Below are 16,908 nucleotides of genomic sequence, written 5' to 3'. Positions count from 1 at the left end.
TAATTCCCTTTATTGTCTTAGGCCAAGAATACAAGAGCAGTGAAATGTTGATGAGGTACACAGCCCTGTGCAAATACACATGGCCTAGGTTTAGATAAACTGATCCATGAACGAAGAATGCTTGAAGGGCAGCTGGTGATCATTGTATCAGACCTTAGCTCATCAGTAGAATGAACAAAAATATAGTAAATGAGAAAATGCATGACATTCTGCACTGTTTATCAATTGGTCATCATGTAAAATTTGAAGTGGAAATGCATCAACATAGTGAATACTGCTTAAATGTAAAAGGATTGTGCAATTATGAAGCCATTGATTTGTGATTTTTCACAGAAATTTGGATGGAATAACAAAATATAATTCATAAGCATTGACAAAGTATTGAAATCTTAACATGAATACTGAATTTGATTTTCCTCAGTTACTATAAAAAGTAGCTTTGAATGGTTTATTGCTCAAATATGGTTTAGAATGATATTTGATGTGCTGTCGCTTTCCCTGCCACCCTTTTTCTATATCATGTCAGTTACCTGAAACCCTCTTATAATTTAACTGTTGCAACAAAAGTTAATAGATATTGGTGGAAAGGGGATTCTCCAAAGGAAAAAAACGTTTTTTTTAATTGTTTATTTCGTGCAAAACCTCCAAAGATGAATGTTGTCAGGATAAAGTGTATGGCATTGACACAATTTTATTTCAGTTTTTGCTCTTGATTGGCGAGCTATATATATATTGGCAAGATACATGAGCATCATACCTTAAGGTAACAATTCTTAATTGCCAGCACTGGTAGAATTTATAATTCCTCAACTAAGAACAAGCTTTATATTCAAAGAGTGTAATTGAAAAAGGCAAAAAATGTTAGTGGTTGTTAGAAATTATATTTTCAAACTTGCATAAACCCGTACTCAGTTTGAGGCTCCAAAATAATGATAAAATAATAATTGGGCTCTTCGTTACTTCATTCACAATATATACTTCATTGATTGTACTCACGTATAGTCTTTTTGACGAGGTAGCATGCAAAGAAAAGGTTTTCACTGTACCTTGGTACATGCGACAATAATAAATTAAAGTCACATTGAGTGAGCTGGGAACCACTGAACCCAGTAAACTTAAGCAATTTCCTCAAAATAGTTTTGTTTTCAAAGAAAACAGCAGTTGTTCTGGGAAGCATCTGTAGCATGCTACTTTCATTTAAGATGGGAATGCTGCGACAAAAATATACCCAGTTAATTTTTTGTTAATTTTCCATTCCATGATCATGCGTGCATTTTAAAATTAGACAGTATTTCATACTTCAACTTTGCAATGTTAAGGAGCGTTAAGGAAATTTGAATGCTCAAGAGTATCTATCCCTATTTATTATGTATCTGTTGCTGACCTTGGCGAGATTGAGAATGTTGAAATACTTTTTTAATTTGTTTCACAACATAAGAGGTTGTGAATGTGTCATCACAAAGCATTAAAACTGATTAAGATTGCAACTTGAGCACACAGTATAAGTGGAACACATTAAACTGAAATGCCAGGTGTATTCCTCGGTCCCATCTGTATTTTACCCAACAGTTTTATGATCTGAATTTCAGGAAGATCTATTGCTGTTAAATGGTACTATAATTTGCTGAACAGATGTTATCTTTGCACTTTTATTTAGAATATTTAGAGAAGTTGCTTTCTTTGGCTTGCAAAGATTTTTGATGTTTTGGAAGAGATGTTAATTGTTATCAATTGAGCAAATTCAGTCTGACCTGCACATGCAGAATGCAGATTAATAGATATTTTTAAAGTTGTGTTGGAAAGCAAAACTTCACACTCAGCTCATGGTGTTGTCATCGGATCATTGCTTAATTTTTTTTTAGTTGTGGACCTTCGGGAGATTGATTATTATTTCTGCTGTTAGGTAAGATTCCTCCACGAAAAAATATTGAAGTTCTAATCCTGTGTAATAATAGCAATAATTTACATTGGTATGACAATCAGAGCAGAGCCATTTCCAACTATGGCAATAGTGATGAATATAAGTTTATACTTTAAATTGAGCAGAAAACATTCGGAATTCTGGTCATCATTCTCGTAATAATTTACCTTTTCTGTTGAAATATCCTCAGTATCCCAAAAGAACATGTTGCCACAGTGCCTGACCTCTAATGATCCTATCCCGTTCCGAATATTTTAATTATTTATAAACTCGTATGCCTGATGAGTCAGTTGCATTTAAGTATTAAGAAATTTGTGGCTTATAAAATGCAGCATGTAATTTTGTACTATATTGTGTGATCCAAGAATATTTAAATAGGAAACAGCTGATTTTATTAATGCAAGATTTTTCTTATGTCAAAGTTCCCAATCTGCTCTGTAAGACACAGAATTACATTTGGACTTGCTAAATTAATCTGTCAGAATTTGTAGAAGAAAGAGGTAAAACAAAAAAATATATAATTTGATTAAGTTGAATATCCACAACAAGAAAGTGATTGTGGTTTTAAATTTTGGGGCATCAGGAATAAAGACGGTGTTTGCAGTGCCCTTCATAATGTTTGGGACAAAGACCCATCATTTATTTATTTGCCTCTGTACTCCACAATTTGAGATTTGTAATAGAAAAAAAATCACGTGTTTAAAGTGCACATTGTCAGATTTTACTAAAGGGTATTTTTTATACATTTTGGTTTCATCAAGTAGAAATTACAGCAGTGTTTAAACATATGTATACACAAAGCTGTAATTTCTACTTGATGAAACCAAAGTGTATTTAAAAAAATCCTTTAATAAAATCTGACAATGTGCACTTTAACCACATGTGATTTTGTTTCTATTACAAATCTCAAATTGTGGAGTACAGAGGCAAATAAATAAATGATGGGTCTTTGTGCCAAACATGGGGGGCACTGTATTTTTATAATCCAATTCTTCTGACTATATTGCATTCATGGTAGTTTTTGATAAAACATGCTGTGCTTTTCAGGTTGGGTAGAATGACTAATTGCACATGTTTGTGTGTTTGGGCCTGTGTTATTTTATATATTAATTGTTGAAGAAGATAAGATAATTTTTCATCTTTAAAGGATTGTTTGAATATGAAAAAAAAATGATTTTGAGTCTTGATGTGGAACATTAAATGATTATCTTCCATATATTATACATTTTGTGTACATTTTTGATTTTGTACGTATGTGAACGTAAATATTTCACAACAATGTTTTTGGTTTTCTCAAATTATTTCCATCCATCTTTCATGGCTAATATCCAAGAACAAATTGCAAATGTTTCCAAATTAGATAATGTTAAAATGTTTAGATTGTTTTATTGCTTGGTATCGTTTTTTCAAGGAAGTTTCCATGTATCTATGGTTTGTACACATAAGTGCGTTGATGAACAATCCAGCACTTGTAGCATGATGGGACGAAGTTTAAGAGACAGGTAGACACTTGGGTTGCAAGGCATGGAAGTTTGCAGACAAAGGGGATTTGTGTAGGTGGGCAAAATGTTCAATAGACAATGTGTGCAGAAGTGTCCTTCGAGCCAGCACCGCCATTCAATGTGATCATGACTGATCATACCCAATCAGTACCCCGTTCCTGCCTTCTCCCCATATCCCTATCTTTAAGAGCCCTATCTAACTCTCTCTTGAAAGTAACCAGATCAAGATCAAGATCTAGAGATCAAGAGAGTTTATTGTCATGTGTCCCTGATAGGACAATGAAATTCTTGCTTTGCTTCAGCACAACAGAACATAGTGGGCATTGACTACAAGAACCAGAGAACTGGCCTCCCAGGCCCTCTGAGGCAGAGAATTCCACAGACTCACAACTCTCTGTGAGACAAAGTGTTTCCTCATCTCTGTTCTAAATGGCTAAATTACCTCTTAAGCCCCTGTCCCACTTACGTGTCCTTGGCACGCGAATTACGCAACCTCGTGGTCGTGTTGAGACGCGACGGTCCCGCGAAGGTCACGCTTGACTTCATGCGCCCGCACAGCCGTCTGGAACACGTGACGTCATTTGAAGATGGACACAAAATGCAGGAGTAACTCAGCGGGATCGGCAGCATCTTAGGAGAGAAGCAATTGGTGATGTTTCGGGTTGAGAGACTTCTTCAGTCTGAAAGAAGGGTCTTGACACAAAACATCATCCATTCCTTCTCTCCAGAGATGCTGCCGATCCTGCTGAGTTACTCCTGTATTTTGTGTCTATCTTCAACCGTCTTGGCCTCGCTGTGGGAGTAGAAGTGGGGGTGGATCCGGATCCGCAACGGCCGTGAGCTCCAGGCCGAGCTCGGCGATCGTTTGCCTGCTTCTGCTGCTGTTGGAGGTGAGACGTTGCGTCGCGCCAGGGTCTTGGGCCTGTCCCACTTTGGCCGTCAGTTACGCGACAGACCGGTGGCGCGCAAAGATTTTGTTCGCTACAAAATTTCGGAGCGCCGCGCGATACCACGTCCAACTCCATACCCCTCCGCGTTTCTCAGTGGGACCGACCCCGCACGGCCACACGATGCCCGTGCGCCTCAACGCGACGACGAGGTCACGTAATTTGCGTGCCAAGGACACGTAAGTGGGACGGCCTTAATTCTTAAACCATAGGCCCCTGGTTCTGGACTCCCCCAACATCGGGAACATGTTTCCTGTCTCTAGCGTGTCCAAACCCTTAATAATCCTATATGTATCAATAAGATTGCCTCTCATCCTTCTAAATTCCAGAGTATACAAGCTCAGCTGCTCCATTCATTCAGCATCTGACAGTTCAGCCATCATTGGAATTAACGTTGTAAACCTACGCTGCAGTCCCTCAATAGTAAGAATAACCTTCCTCAAATTATGGGACCAAAACTGCACACAATACTCCAGGTGTGGTCTCACTAGGGCCCTGTAAAACTGCAGAAGGACCTCTTTGCTCCTACACTCAACTACTCTTGTTATGAAGGCCAAAATGCCATTCGCTTTCTTCACTGCCTGCTTTACCTGCATGCTTACTTTCATTGACTGATGAACAAGGACCCTCAGATCCCGTTGTACTTCCCCTTTTCCCAATTTGACACCATTTAGATAATAATCTGCCTTAATGTTTTTGCTACCAAAGTGGATAATCTTACATTTATCCACATTAAACTGCATCTGCCCACTCACCCAGCCTGTTCAATTCACCCTGCATTCTCATAGCATGCTCCTCACAGTTCACACTGCCACCCAGCTTTGTGTCATCTGCAAATTTGCTAATATTACTTGTAATCCATTCATCTAAATCATTGATGTATATTGTAAATAGCTGCGGTCCCAGCACCGAGCCTTGCGGTACCCCACTAGTCACTGCCTGCCATTCTGAAAGGGACCCGTTAATCCCTAATCTTTGTTTCCTGTCTGCCAACCAATTTCTATCCATGTCAGCACTCTACCCCAATACCATGTGTCCTAATTTTGCCCACTAATCTCCTATTTGGGACCTTATCAAATGCTTTCTGAAAGTCCAGGTACACCACATACACTGGCTCTCCCTTGTCCATTTTCCTAGTTACATCCTCAAACAAATTCCAGAAGTCAAGCATGATTTCGCCTTCGTAAATCCATGCTGACTCGGACCGATCGTGTTACTGCTATCCAAATGTGCCGCTATTTCATCTTTTATGATTGACTCCGGCATCTTCGCCATCACCGATGTCAGGCTAACTGGTCTATAATTCCATGGTTTCTGCCGCCTTTCTTAAAAAGTGGGATAACATTAGCTACCCTCCAATCCACAGGAACTGATCCTGAATCTATAGAACATTGGAAAATGATCACCAATGCGTCCACGATTTCTAGAGCCACTTCTTTAAGTACCCTGGGATGCAGACCATCAGGCCCTGGGGATTTATCAGCCTTCAGTCCCATCAGTCTACCCAACACCATTTCCTGACTAATGTAGATTTCCTTCAGTTCCTCCGTCACCCCAGATCCTCTGGCCACTAGTACATCAGGAAGATTGTTTGTGGCCTCCTTAGTGAAGACGGATCCAAAGTACCTGTTCAACTCATCTGCCATTTCCTCATTCCCCATAATAAATTCACCTTTATCAGTCTTCAAGGGTCCAACTTTGGTCTTAACTATTTTTTTTCTCTTCACATACCTAAAGAAGCTTTTACTATCCTCCTTTATATTCTTGGCTAGCTTACCTTCGTACCTCATCTTTTCTCCCCGTTTGTTTTTTTAGTTACTTTCTGTTGTTCTTTAAACATTACCCAATCCTCTTGCTTCCCATTCATCTTTGCTATATTGTACTTCTCTTTTATTTTTATACTGTCCCTGACTTCTCTTGTCAGCCACTGTCGCCCCTTACTCCCCATGGAATCTTTCTTCCTCTTTGGAATTAACTGATCCTGCACCTTCTGTATTATTCCCAAAATACTTGCCATTGCTGTTCCAATGTCATCCCTGCTAGGGTATCTTTCCAGTCAACTTTGGCCAGCTCCTCCCTCATGACTCCATAGTCCGGCATGGATGTAGTGGTCCGAAGGACCTGTTTGTCAACTCCCCGTGGAGGAGGGCTTTGCAGAGCATATTAAATTATCAATAAGGCAGGAGAAGAGGATATTTATCCAAAGATTTATCCAGACTTCAGGTTGTATATGTCCAATAATTGCCTGTCTGGAGAGCTTATGCTTGAAGAGCTTAAACACTAAGAAGTATCACTGGAGGTTATGGGGAGACTTGATAGAAGCATATCAAATTATGAGCGGTATAGCTAGGGTAGACAGTCAGAACCTTTTTCCAAGGGTGGAAATGTCTAACACTAGAGGGCATAGATATACGATGAGAGGGGGGAAAGTTCAATGGAATTGTGGAGGGCAATTTTTTACACATGGGGTGGTGGGTGCCTGGAAATCATTGCCATAGGTGGTGGTGGAGTCCAGGGGCGGAAATCCCGGGGGGGGGGGGGGGGGGGTACAGGTGGGACACGTCCCCCGCTGTTTTGAGAGGTGGGGCTACAGACCCACCCCCCATTTTTTGTAATCCGGGTTTCCGCGAGACAGTGGGGGTGGGACTGCTGATCGAGGGCGCCGATTGGACAAGAGGGACGTCGGTCAGCAGGCAATGGGGGCGGCACAGATCTGCGCCTCATCCACAGCCAGGATCGATCCCGGCTCTCCAGCGCTGTCCCGTCCCCACCCTGAGACAGGAGATCAACTCACTTCACTGAGGCGAGTAGGAAGCATAGCAGAAGTAGCACAATGCACAGCAAAATATCATATGCGACACAGGCCTACATTTGTGTTCAATAACAAAACAGCATACAGCAGAGCAATCCACAGCCAACATCTTAGATCAGAGATCCAGTTGTGTAAATGATGATGGACAATTAAACAACAGACAAAGGAAGAGATACCAAGAACAGTCCCAACCACAGCCTCAATGGTGGTGGGGCCCGGCATGTGTGTATTAAAGGTAAGAGTGAAATACTTGCAAGTATGTTCGAACAGAAGGGCAAACTGGATGACGCACCTTGGTTTCCTCCCGACTTTCACAGAAATTAGTTTTCAGTCAATTGATACCATCCATGTGATATCAAGAATAGAAATTGCTGAAAACATTGAATACAGGTTAAAATGTGGGATCAATTGTACTAATGAAGTCTTGTGCTCCAGAATTAATTGCACCTGAAGCCAACCTATTCCAACAGAGTCAAACAAACCCGGCACAGTAAGAGATTGACCAGTTGTATCCTGTTCCCTGAAAGAGGATTTGAACACAAAAGTAAAATCTTAGAAAGATTATATGGAGCCTGGTGAGATTTTATGTGAAGTATATATGCAGAATTGGTCGTGCTATCAAAGGAGTGATATACTTCTATAAAAGGGAATATAATGAGAATGATTCCAACAATGGGGTGACGGGTTGGTGGCTTTCAGTAGAAATAAAGAAGATTGGATATATACTCCAGAGTATCGAAAAAAGCGAAATAATCTAATTGGAGCAGACAAATTTCTCATGGGACACTACAGGTATGATTTCCTTAACTGGGATGTCCAGCTCCAGGAGTAACTGAAATTAAGGAACTGGTCATTCAGGATTCAGATAGAAGATGTTTCTTTATCCAGATGGAAGTGAATCTTTGGAATTCTCCACACACAAAGCTTGATTGCTGAGCATAATCAATAATGTTTTAATATTCAAAGAAAATTGATTGATATTGTGTTAGTATGGAAAAAGTTGCGTTAAAGAAAAGGATCAGCGATGATTGGATGATTACATGGTGGAGCAGACATGAAGAGCTCGATGGTTTACTCTTGGTTCTATTCCTTTCCTCCTGATTATTTGCTTATGTTATCAAGGGGGAAATGGCCTAGTTGTTGGAATCATCCTTGGACAGAAAATAATGGTTGCGGTAGTTGGAAATCATCATCTAAGCACCAGGTCATCACTGCAGTAGTCCCAAACATCATCAGCTGCATCATCATCATCCATCATGAGATCATCAGTTGTGGGAGGCACTCTAATTGCAAAATGTTCAATTCCATGCACAACCCCACAGAAAATTAAGCAGTCCATCCCTGATTGCAGCAAAATCTGGGCAATGTTCACCCATGGCCTGATAAGTTGCAATATATATTTGACAAATGTGCTGGTCAATAATAATCTCACGTCAGTAAATGTATAATCGTCCACTCTTGTATGTTTAATGGCATTACCATGTCCACCCATCAACATCCTTGAGGATCATCAGGGATCAGGACCACAGCAAGACCAGCCACCTAAATCAATATGAAAAAGATAAAAACGTGGAATGCACTGAAATCCCAAAGCCTATCCACCGTACATGCGGCAAAGCGTAAGAGAAAATTGTTGTCTGGGTGGTAGAGCTGGCACAAGTTTAAAGATCAAAATTGTCCGGGCTATTATCGTCCACTTGGTACCCGCCCACCAACTTAAACATTAATTCCCAGCATTACCAGCAATAAAATGCACGGCAATGCCTTGGCTATTCTGATACCACCTCACAAACTTGCAACCTCTACCATCCAGAAGGAAAAGGGTTTTAGGTGCACAGGAACACCATCACATGCAGGTTTCCCTCCAAATGCACGCCCTTGAGACTTTAAAATATGTTATAATTTCTATATTATTGTCACAAGGCCTAAATTCAGGAACTCGCTACCCAATGGTTCAATGGTGCTTTATTGTCACGTGCGCACTACATAGGGAAATTCTTTTTACATAGATCAGACATGCACAAGTCGCCATATTTTGGCACCATTTACCAAGAGTTCAGTTCCATCCATGTGCTCGATATATTGGAGTGGCTCCCGATACAGGGAAGCCCCAGGCTGCTGTAGTGTCTCTGTCGCCCTCGACTGGTTCGGGCTGCGAGCTGACGCCCCTCTCCTCGTCTGACCGCCTCTGTGTCCCGGGGGCAATATTTAAAGGTGCTGGAGGCAATACTCCGGTCCCGCTCCTACCAGCCCGCTCCTTGCGCTCATCAGAGCCAGCAACTCCCTTCTCGGCTTTCGGTTCTTCGGGGCTGAGCTTGGCGTCTTCCGATCTTACCTCCTCTGCAGGACGTGGCTGCTGGGTCTTTGCAATAGGGGAATTCCCACAATAGCAATGTGGGAGTACCTTCATTGGAAGGATGGCAGTGGTTAAAGAAGCTCTCATCACCTGCTTCTCATGTGAAGGTAAAGAAGGTCGAAGTTCAATGAAAAAAAAGAATGCCGTGTGTTCGGGCACACTTGGAAAATTGTGTGCAATTCTGGTCATCGATTAGGAAGGATGTGATTGCACTTGAGAGAGTGCAGAGGAGATTCACCAGGATATTGCCTGGGTTGGAGGATTGTAGTTATGGGGACAGACTGGCTTTTATTTCCTTGAAGTAAAGGAGGCGAGTAGAGACCTGATAAATATATACAAGATTATGAGAGGCATAGATGGAGTAAATACTCAAAATATTTTTTCCCATTGTAGAGGCATCAAAATAAGTGAACATAGGTGAGAGGAACCAGTTTTGAAGGGTACCTGAGTGGCATGTTATTTTATACAATTATTGATATCTGGAATGCATTGCCAGAGTAGGTAGTGGAATCGGATAATATCACAATATTTAAGAAGCATTTACACATACTTAAATAGGGGTTCTCATTGGGAACAGGGTTCCATTCCTATGCACTGTTTGCAATCCAGTTTTGCTTTGGAAATGTGGTTGTGAACTATTCCCACACGGCAGAAGATACCTGCAGCCCCACAGTGGCGGTCATGCCTATGCCACTGGTCTCCCAAACGCTCATTCATATGTACATACTAAGCCCAAGCCAGGCTTTTGCAAGCTGGGGGTAGACGTAGGCAAGGCACAGTCCTAATGCCTTAAAATGGGATTAGTTGTTCAAAGTTTTCTTTCTTACCACCTGAACCAAGGTACAGCAAAATACTTTTGCAGCTGAGCAAAATGGTCAGCGTATTAGGCCAAAATTCCAGCTACTGTGCTGGACTTTTCAGACAAAGCATGCTGTGAATAAGGCTGATTGTTGGACTGGGAGGAAGTTAACACAATTTAAAACAGTTGGGCTCTCTCCTCACATTGAACAAAAGTAAGTACTGTAGTCACAACTTTTGATTATTTTGTGCGTCAGTTTTGATTTTGGAGGAAGCACACGGATAGTATTTATGCCATGGGGACAATGTGGAAAGTGGTTGGATGTTGCATAATTTATCTGAAGTAATGATGTAATTTGAGATTCTGCCTTATTGATTCTGCCAGGGCAAAGTCACTTTAGCATTCCAAATATTTTTTAAAGGATTGTAAGTGCTTGTGTAGCTAAGGCATAGACTTGTTTAACTTGAGGAGCCTCAGTAAACTGCCACAAATTGGTACTGTTGCTAGAAATTCAGCCATCTTATAATTTCAAAACGGTGAACAGGGCGAATTTTGGATAACCTAAAAACATGGGAGCAATCACACACTTTATGCTTATTGTTGAAAGTATCTGATGTTTTGTGCTGGCTCAATAATATGATAATAATAATAATAATAATAAGATATAATAATATCTTGCAAATAATATGAACACAAATTAAGTTGATTTCATAATACTACAAATGTGGTCAATTATATTGGTATATCTATTATCTGTCCAATACTGCAGAGGACCACACTTTGATTGAAATTGTTTTTATTTCACTGCTTCACCATGTTTAAGTGATCAAGTTGAACATGTTGCATATAATAACTTACTAATTTTGAACTTGAAGAATACTGATTGCAAGGATTTGGTAGATGTATCAGTCATCTGGAGCTTACCTGTTTTAAACTTGGTCTTTATTGTCATTTATTCGCAATTTACAATCAGTATATCAATAAATAAAAATTACATTTAGTGACCAGTACAATAACTGTAACTCAAAAAGTCATTAATCATGTAAAGATTGATGTGTTCATAAACTACAGTGTAGATCAACATTTCAGCAAACAAAATACATGTCATGAATATAGTGCAAATGCCTCAAATAAAATATGTCATGATGTTAAATTGGACAAAATAGCTTAAAGGAAATCAGAATGGATGACAGATCTTGGTCAACTTGCGAGGAGAAAAGAACCAAATCTCTACCAGAATAGGCAAATTACATTTAACAGTTTTTAACTGATCTGAAAATTATAAAAAGTTGCAGTTTTGGTCTTGACATTCACAAAACATTTTCATTTTGATACAAAACTTGAACATAACTCTTTCCGCCATTTTCCCAGCTACTTTTCTAACCAGTGATACAGTTAATCTTTGTTATGGTTATGTTTTTACTGGTTTTGCTTGGATAACTATTTCAGAGAATAAAATGTGAGTAAAGTTATGTTTTTTAAATCAAATTTTCTTGATAAGGAATTTGAATTGCATGTAATGTCTTTAGTATTTATATTTAATAGTTATGCATAAAAATTAACTTGAAAATTGGAAGGAGTACAGTACAGATTTACCAGATAATAACGACTGAGGATTAAGTTCTGAAGAAAACTTAGAAGGTTAAAGGTTGATTTGTTTTTGTCTACTAAATTCCTTTTAGTATTCCAGTGAATAAAAATAACTTGCAGGGTGGATAGAAAGCAACTATCTCTTCTATTTAAAAAAAATGCTAGAAATACTCAGCAGCTCGGGCAGCATCTGTGGAGACAGAAAAAGAATTAATATCAGGCCGATACTTTCCATCAGACCTATTTCTGCTTTTGGAGAGTTCATGATCATGAAAATTGAAACCTATGGTTTTATGGATGAAATTAGGGAATTACAAATGTAGTCATTCCTAGATCAGTTCATTTTAAGTCTGGGATTGATAGATATTTGCTAACCAAAGCAATTAAAAGACATGAGACGATACAAGTGTGTGGAGATAGGGCACGTCAAATATAGATCTCACTGACTGGCAGAATATACACAAAATGCTTCATGGCATCCTCTTTCAACATTTCCTCCAGCTGCACCATAGCTGTCTACATCTTGTGTAGAACATTCTTTTAATTATAATTTTTATTGTTTTTCACCTTAAATGGAATACATGTGAAAATTTCATTCTGCCAAATATGTACAGTTCTGAGCTAAAGTCAAAGGTGATGTTCTTTGACTTTTTAAAATAAAATTAAAGACATCCAATCTAGAAAAAGAAAGAAAAATTGAGATAAAAATATAGATTATATATTCCAATATAGATGGAATATTTGGATTTATTTGTTTTAAGCCATTTTATTGTCAGCCGAGACTTGAATAAAATATGCTAGGTTGTCAGTGGAGTGCTCGAAGGATTAGTGATGTTTTTAGATTAGTCATTGATTAATGAAGTGTATTGGCTTAGTAGACTACATCATAATTTACTAAAATCTTACATAATGTTCCAACAGGACACATTCTGATCAGTTTGCGTTAAAGCAAACATGAATGTAGAAAATTTAAAATCTGTTTGAAATGAGCAATTTTTGACTTTAAAACCATTACAGACTTTAATGGAGTAACTTAGTGGGTTAGAAAGCATCTCTGGAGGAAATGGATAGACACAATTTATGGTTGGGACCCTTCTTCAGGCTGATTGTAATGGATGGAGAAAGCTGGAAGAGAGGCAGGGGCAAGATAAAGTCAGGCAAGCGATAGGTGGGTACAGGTGCAGATACAGATACATAGATGATAGTTCCAATCTTTTAGGAAAGTCACTGCAGACTTCCAGAGTTTTTTGAACCTATAAAACTCTTCATTGCCGGCAAACAATCAGTGTCAGTGATAATTCAGATAAAATGTTTGCATATGTTATACGAGAATATGTATGGTCTGATCATGGTACATCCCCGTAAATATGTATGATCTGATCATGGTACATTCCAAAAGCAGGCTGCTTCAGTACCCAGAAACCAGTGGATAATAGCACTTAAGTACATGTGTTTATATTACTGTTCCCCATTTTAATGCCTGTGGCTGTTGTACGTATTCAGCTTTCTTTTTCATGCAGAATGCTGAGGAGGTGTTTAGCACCAGTAATCTCAGAGATCAATACAACAGTCTAATAAGGAGTATCTCCATGGAATGGGACTAGTCATCTTATTTTGGGATTTTCCCTCCTTGTAATAATAGTGCATTCTATCATGTGGTCGAAATAAAATCTAACAGCCTATAAATTTGATAAAATCTCACCATTACCAACGAAAGCTACCAAATGCAAGTGGTAGCGTCAGACACCAATTTACTGAACCACCACAAACATGTTAAACCATTTTGAAACTGAACATTTATATTTTTAACATCCATATATTGAGTCTTAGCCTTCCTATCAATTTTTTTCCAAACTCCTGTGTTCACACTGATAACGGAGACAACATATGTTCCAGATTTACTGTATCAAATACCTGTAAAATATTTCAATCAACAATAAAATAGAGTGACCACATTATTTGAAGTATAGACCATTGGGATGAATTACATCTCCACTTGTTCGTCACCCTCTAACTCTAGTTGACTGAAGCTTACACCCGACTTGCCAGTGGCCAACATCACAGTGACGCAACAAAAATGGAAAGGGTAAGTCAAATCATACATTTATATCGATTCTTCTTCATCACTGAGAAATAGTTCGTACTTTACAGACATGCCAAAGTGAAAGTTTGATTGGAACTGTGTCCTGCTCAAAAACTTGAATCAGTCAATGACATCTGATAAAGGCTGTTTCTGGTCAATGGAGGCTGGATATCACATATATGATAGCACCTCTGTGTTCTTGGACCTGAAATTTCACTAACAGCAGAGGGTTTAAAAAAAAAAGTGTTTTGGGAAAGTGGACTTTCTTGTCATTGCTCTTGAAGCATTCAAAACGTAAATATATTTCAAAAAGCTACAGTACCAATTGAATGCAGTCAGTGATAAGTCACACACTGCAGCTTCTGATCTCTGACTGGCGGCTCAGTTTACATCAACTTTGCATGCAAACAGATATGGGTACAATAACATCACTGGAACCTCTATAATCTTGATAAAGGAGGGAGTGAACATTCTATCTCAAGTAATGTGCTATTCCATTAAACTAGACAGTGAGTGGTAGCAGCGAGAGAAGAGGAGGATCAGAGAGAAATCAGCGCATAACAAGACGATATCCACCTGAGGGAGATCAGAGGCAGCAGAGTGGAAATTTATACTTTTCTGCGTTTCATTTACTGAAATAAAAGTAGGGTAGGGACTTTAAATTGTAGTTGGTAGTGTTTAGATGGGAATAAGCATAAGTACACTAAAATGAGTGTTTCCCCCCAGCTGGGACAGTTTCTTCCTAGCTGTTATCAGGCAAGTGAACCTACCTTCCAACAACTAGAGAGCAGTCCTGAGCTACTATCTACCACATTGGATCTTTGATCAGGCTTTACTGAACTTTATCTTGCACTAAACATTATTACCATCATCATGTACCTGTATACTGGATGGCTTGATTTTAATCATGTATTATCTTTCTGCCGACTGGTTAGCATGAAACAAAAGCTTTTCACTGTACCTCGGTGCATGTAACATTAAACTACTCAAAGGGGTCACTTCAGTTCAGGGCAGGAGGGTTTGGTGCTGTAGAATGTCCCTCTTGACATATGTGGGGAAATCAGGGATTCCCTTTGTCCCTGCTGACCTTGTGTTCTGAGAATGTGTCAGTCTGCAGCTCCTGACTGATCTTATTGCCCAGCTGGGACTGTGGATGGACTCAGAATGGGGCTAAAGACATTGTGTTGAGTGCAGGGAGGAACTGCAGTTGCTGGTTTATACCGCTACAATGATTGCAAGGAGATGCCATTTCTGTGACTGCAAGCAAGCTTTTTGAATGGTATGTTGCCTCCCTGATACCAGGATCAAGAATGCCTAAGAGCAGCAGCAGGACATTCTGAAGGTGGAGGGTGAGCAGCCCGTGGTTGCGCTATATTTTGGTACCAATGATATAGGTAAAGGAAGGAGGTCTTGCAACATAAATTTAGGAAATTGGGAAGCAGATTAACCTCTAAGGTTGTAATCTCTGAATTAGTTCTGGTACCATATGCCTGCGCTATTATGAATAGGAGGACAAGTCCAATAAATGCATGGCCAAAGGTATGTAGGATAGAGGGCTTTAGATTTTTGGATCATTGCGACCATTTCTGGGGAATGTTGAACCTATACAAGCTGAATGGATTCCACCTGAAACCAAACAGGACTAACATACCTGCAGGGAGGTGGGGTGAAAAAGTGTTAAAAAAAAGGCAAATCCAAGGATGTCAAGTAAAACGGAGGGTTTGATAAATGGAAGCATACAGCAGATATGGAGATCTGAAAATAGGGGAGTACAGTGAGTGTAGGGGTAATAAGGAGGGCAAAGAAGGGCCACAAAATTCCCCTGGTAAGCAACAAATGTTTTTTTTGGTACTCATTAAAAAGAAAGACATTGTAGTTAATTTCAGGGAAGGGGAGAGCAGGTTAACATTAGAAAGGTGGTTGTATCAGATGTTTTAGTGAGCATCAATGTGGATAAATCCCCAGAAAATGAGGGGATGTAGTCATCTGCTATGAGAGGCAAATAAAGAGTTTGTTGGGGCCCCAGATATTTTTTAATGGACACAAGGAACTGCAAATGCATGAATCTTACGAAGCACACAAAACCACAGGAGTAACTCAGCATGTCAGGCAGCATCTCTCAGGTCATTTTGGAATGACATTTCAGGTTGGGACCCTTCTTCAGATTGATTGAGGTGGGGGGGGGGGGTGATGATGGGACAAAGCTTGGCAAGTGGATGCAAGTGGGGTGTATTTTGATTGGTAGATTGGTGAACAAAGGTTACAGATGAAAAGGAGCCAAAAGCTAACAAAAAGAGACATTAGGATGTTAAATACAGAAAGAAGAGTGAAATGCAAAGCCACAAGTATGTTGTAAGTGGAAGAGGATGGGAGGGGAGCGACGGGGTAAACAAGATGTTTTAATCTTCACGGGATTGGTAGGGTGCAAATGTGGTACCTTTATTCAAGAATTGCAGCCTGTGGCAAGAGGTGTTGATGGGTGAGGCAGGACTTCAGCAGATGGAATCCAATCTCGATGAGTATGAGGTGATGTATTTTGGGTGGTCCAAAAAAGATAGGACCCACATTATGGATTGTAAAACCCATGGGAGTATTAAGGAGGAAATGTGTTCAGTTCTTTGATCCCTAAAGGAAGCAGTATGAATAGGTAATGTGGTGAACAAAACGCAAGAGATGCTTGCTGCCCAAAGCCAAGGTATTCAATAATAGAGTAATACAGTATAGAAACAGGCCCTTCAGCCCAATTTGCCTACGCCGACCAACATGCCCCGTGCACACTAGTCCCACCTGCCTCTGTTTGGCTCATATTCTGCCAAACCTATCTCATCCATGTACCTGTCCAAATGTTTTTTTAACATTGTGATAGTACGTGCTTCAACTACCTCCTTCGGCTGTTTG

This window comes from Leucoraja erinacea, chromosome 13, assembly GCF_028641065.1.
Source record: "Leucoraja erinacea ecotype New England chromosome 13, Leri_hhj_1, whole genome shotgun sequence".
NCBI lineage: Eukaryota > Metazoa > Chordata > Chondrichthyes > Rajiformes > Rajidae > Leucoraja > Leucoraja erinaceus.
The sequence above is the reverse complement of the archived record's forward strand: the minus strand, read 5'-3'. Positions refer to the sequence as shown.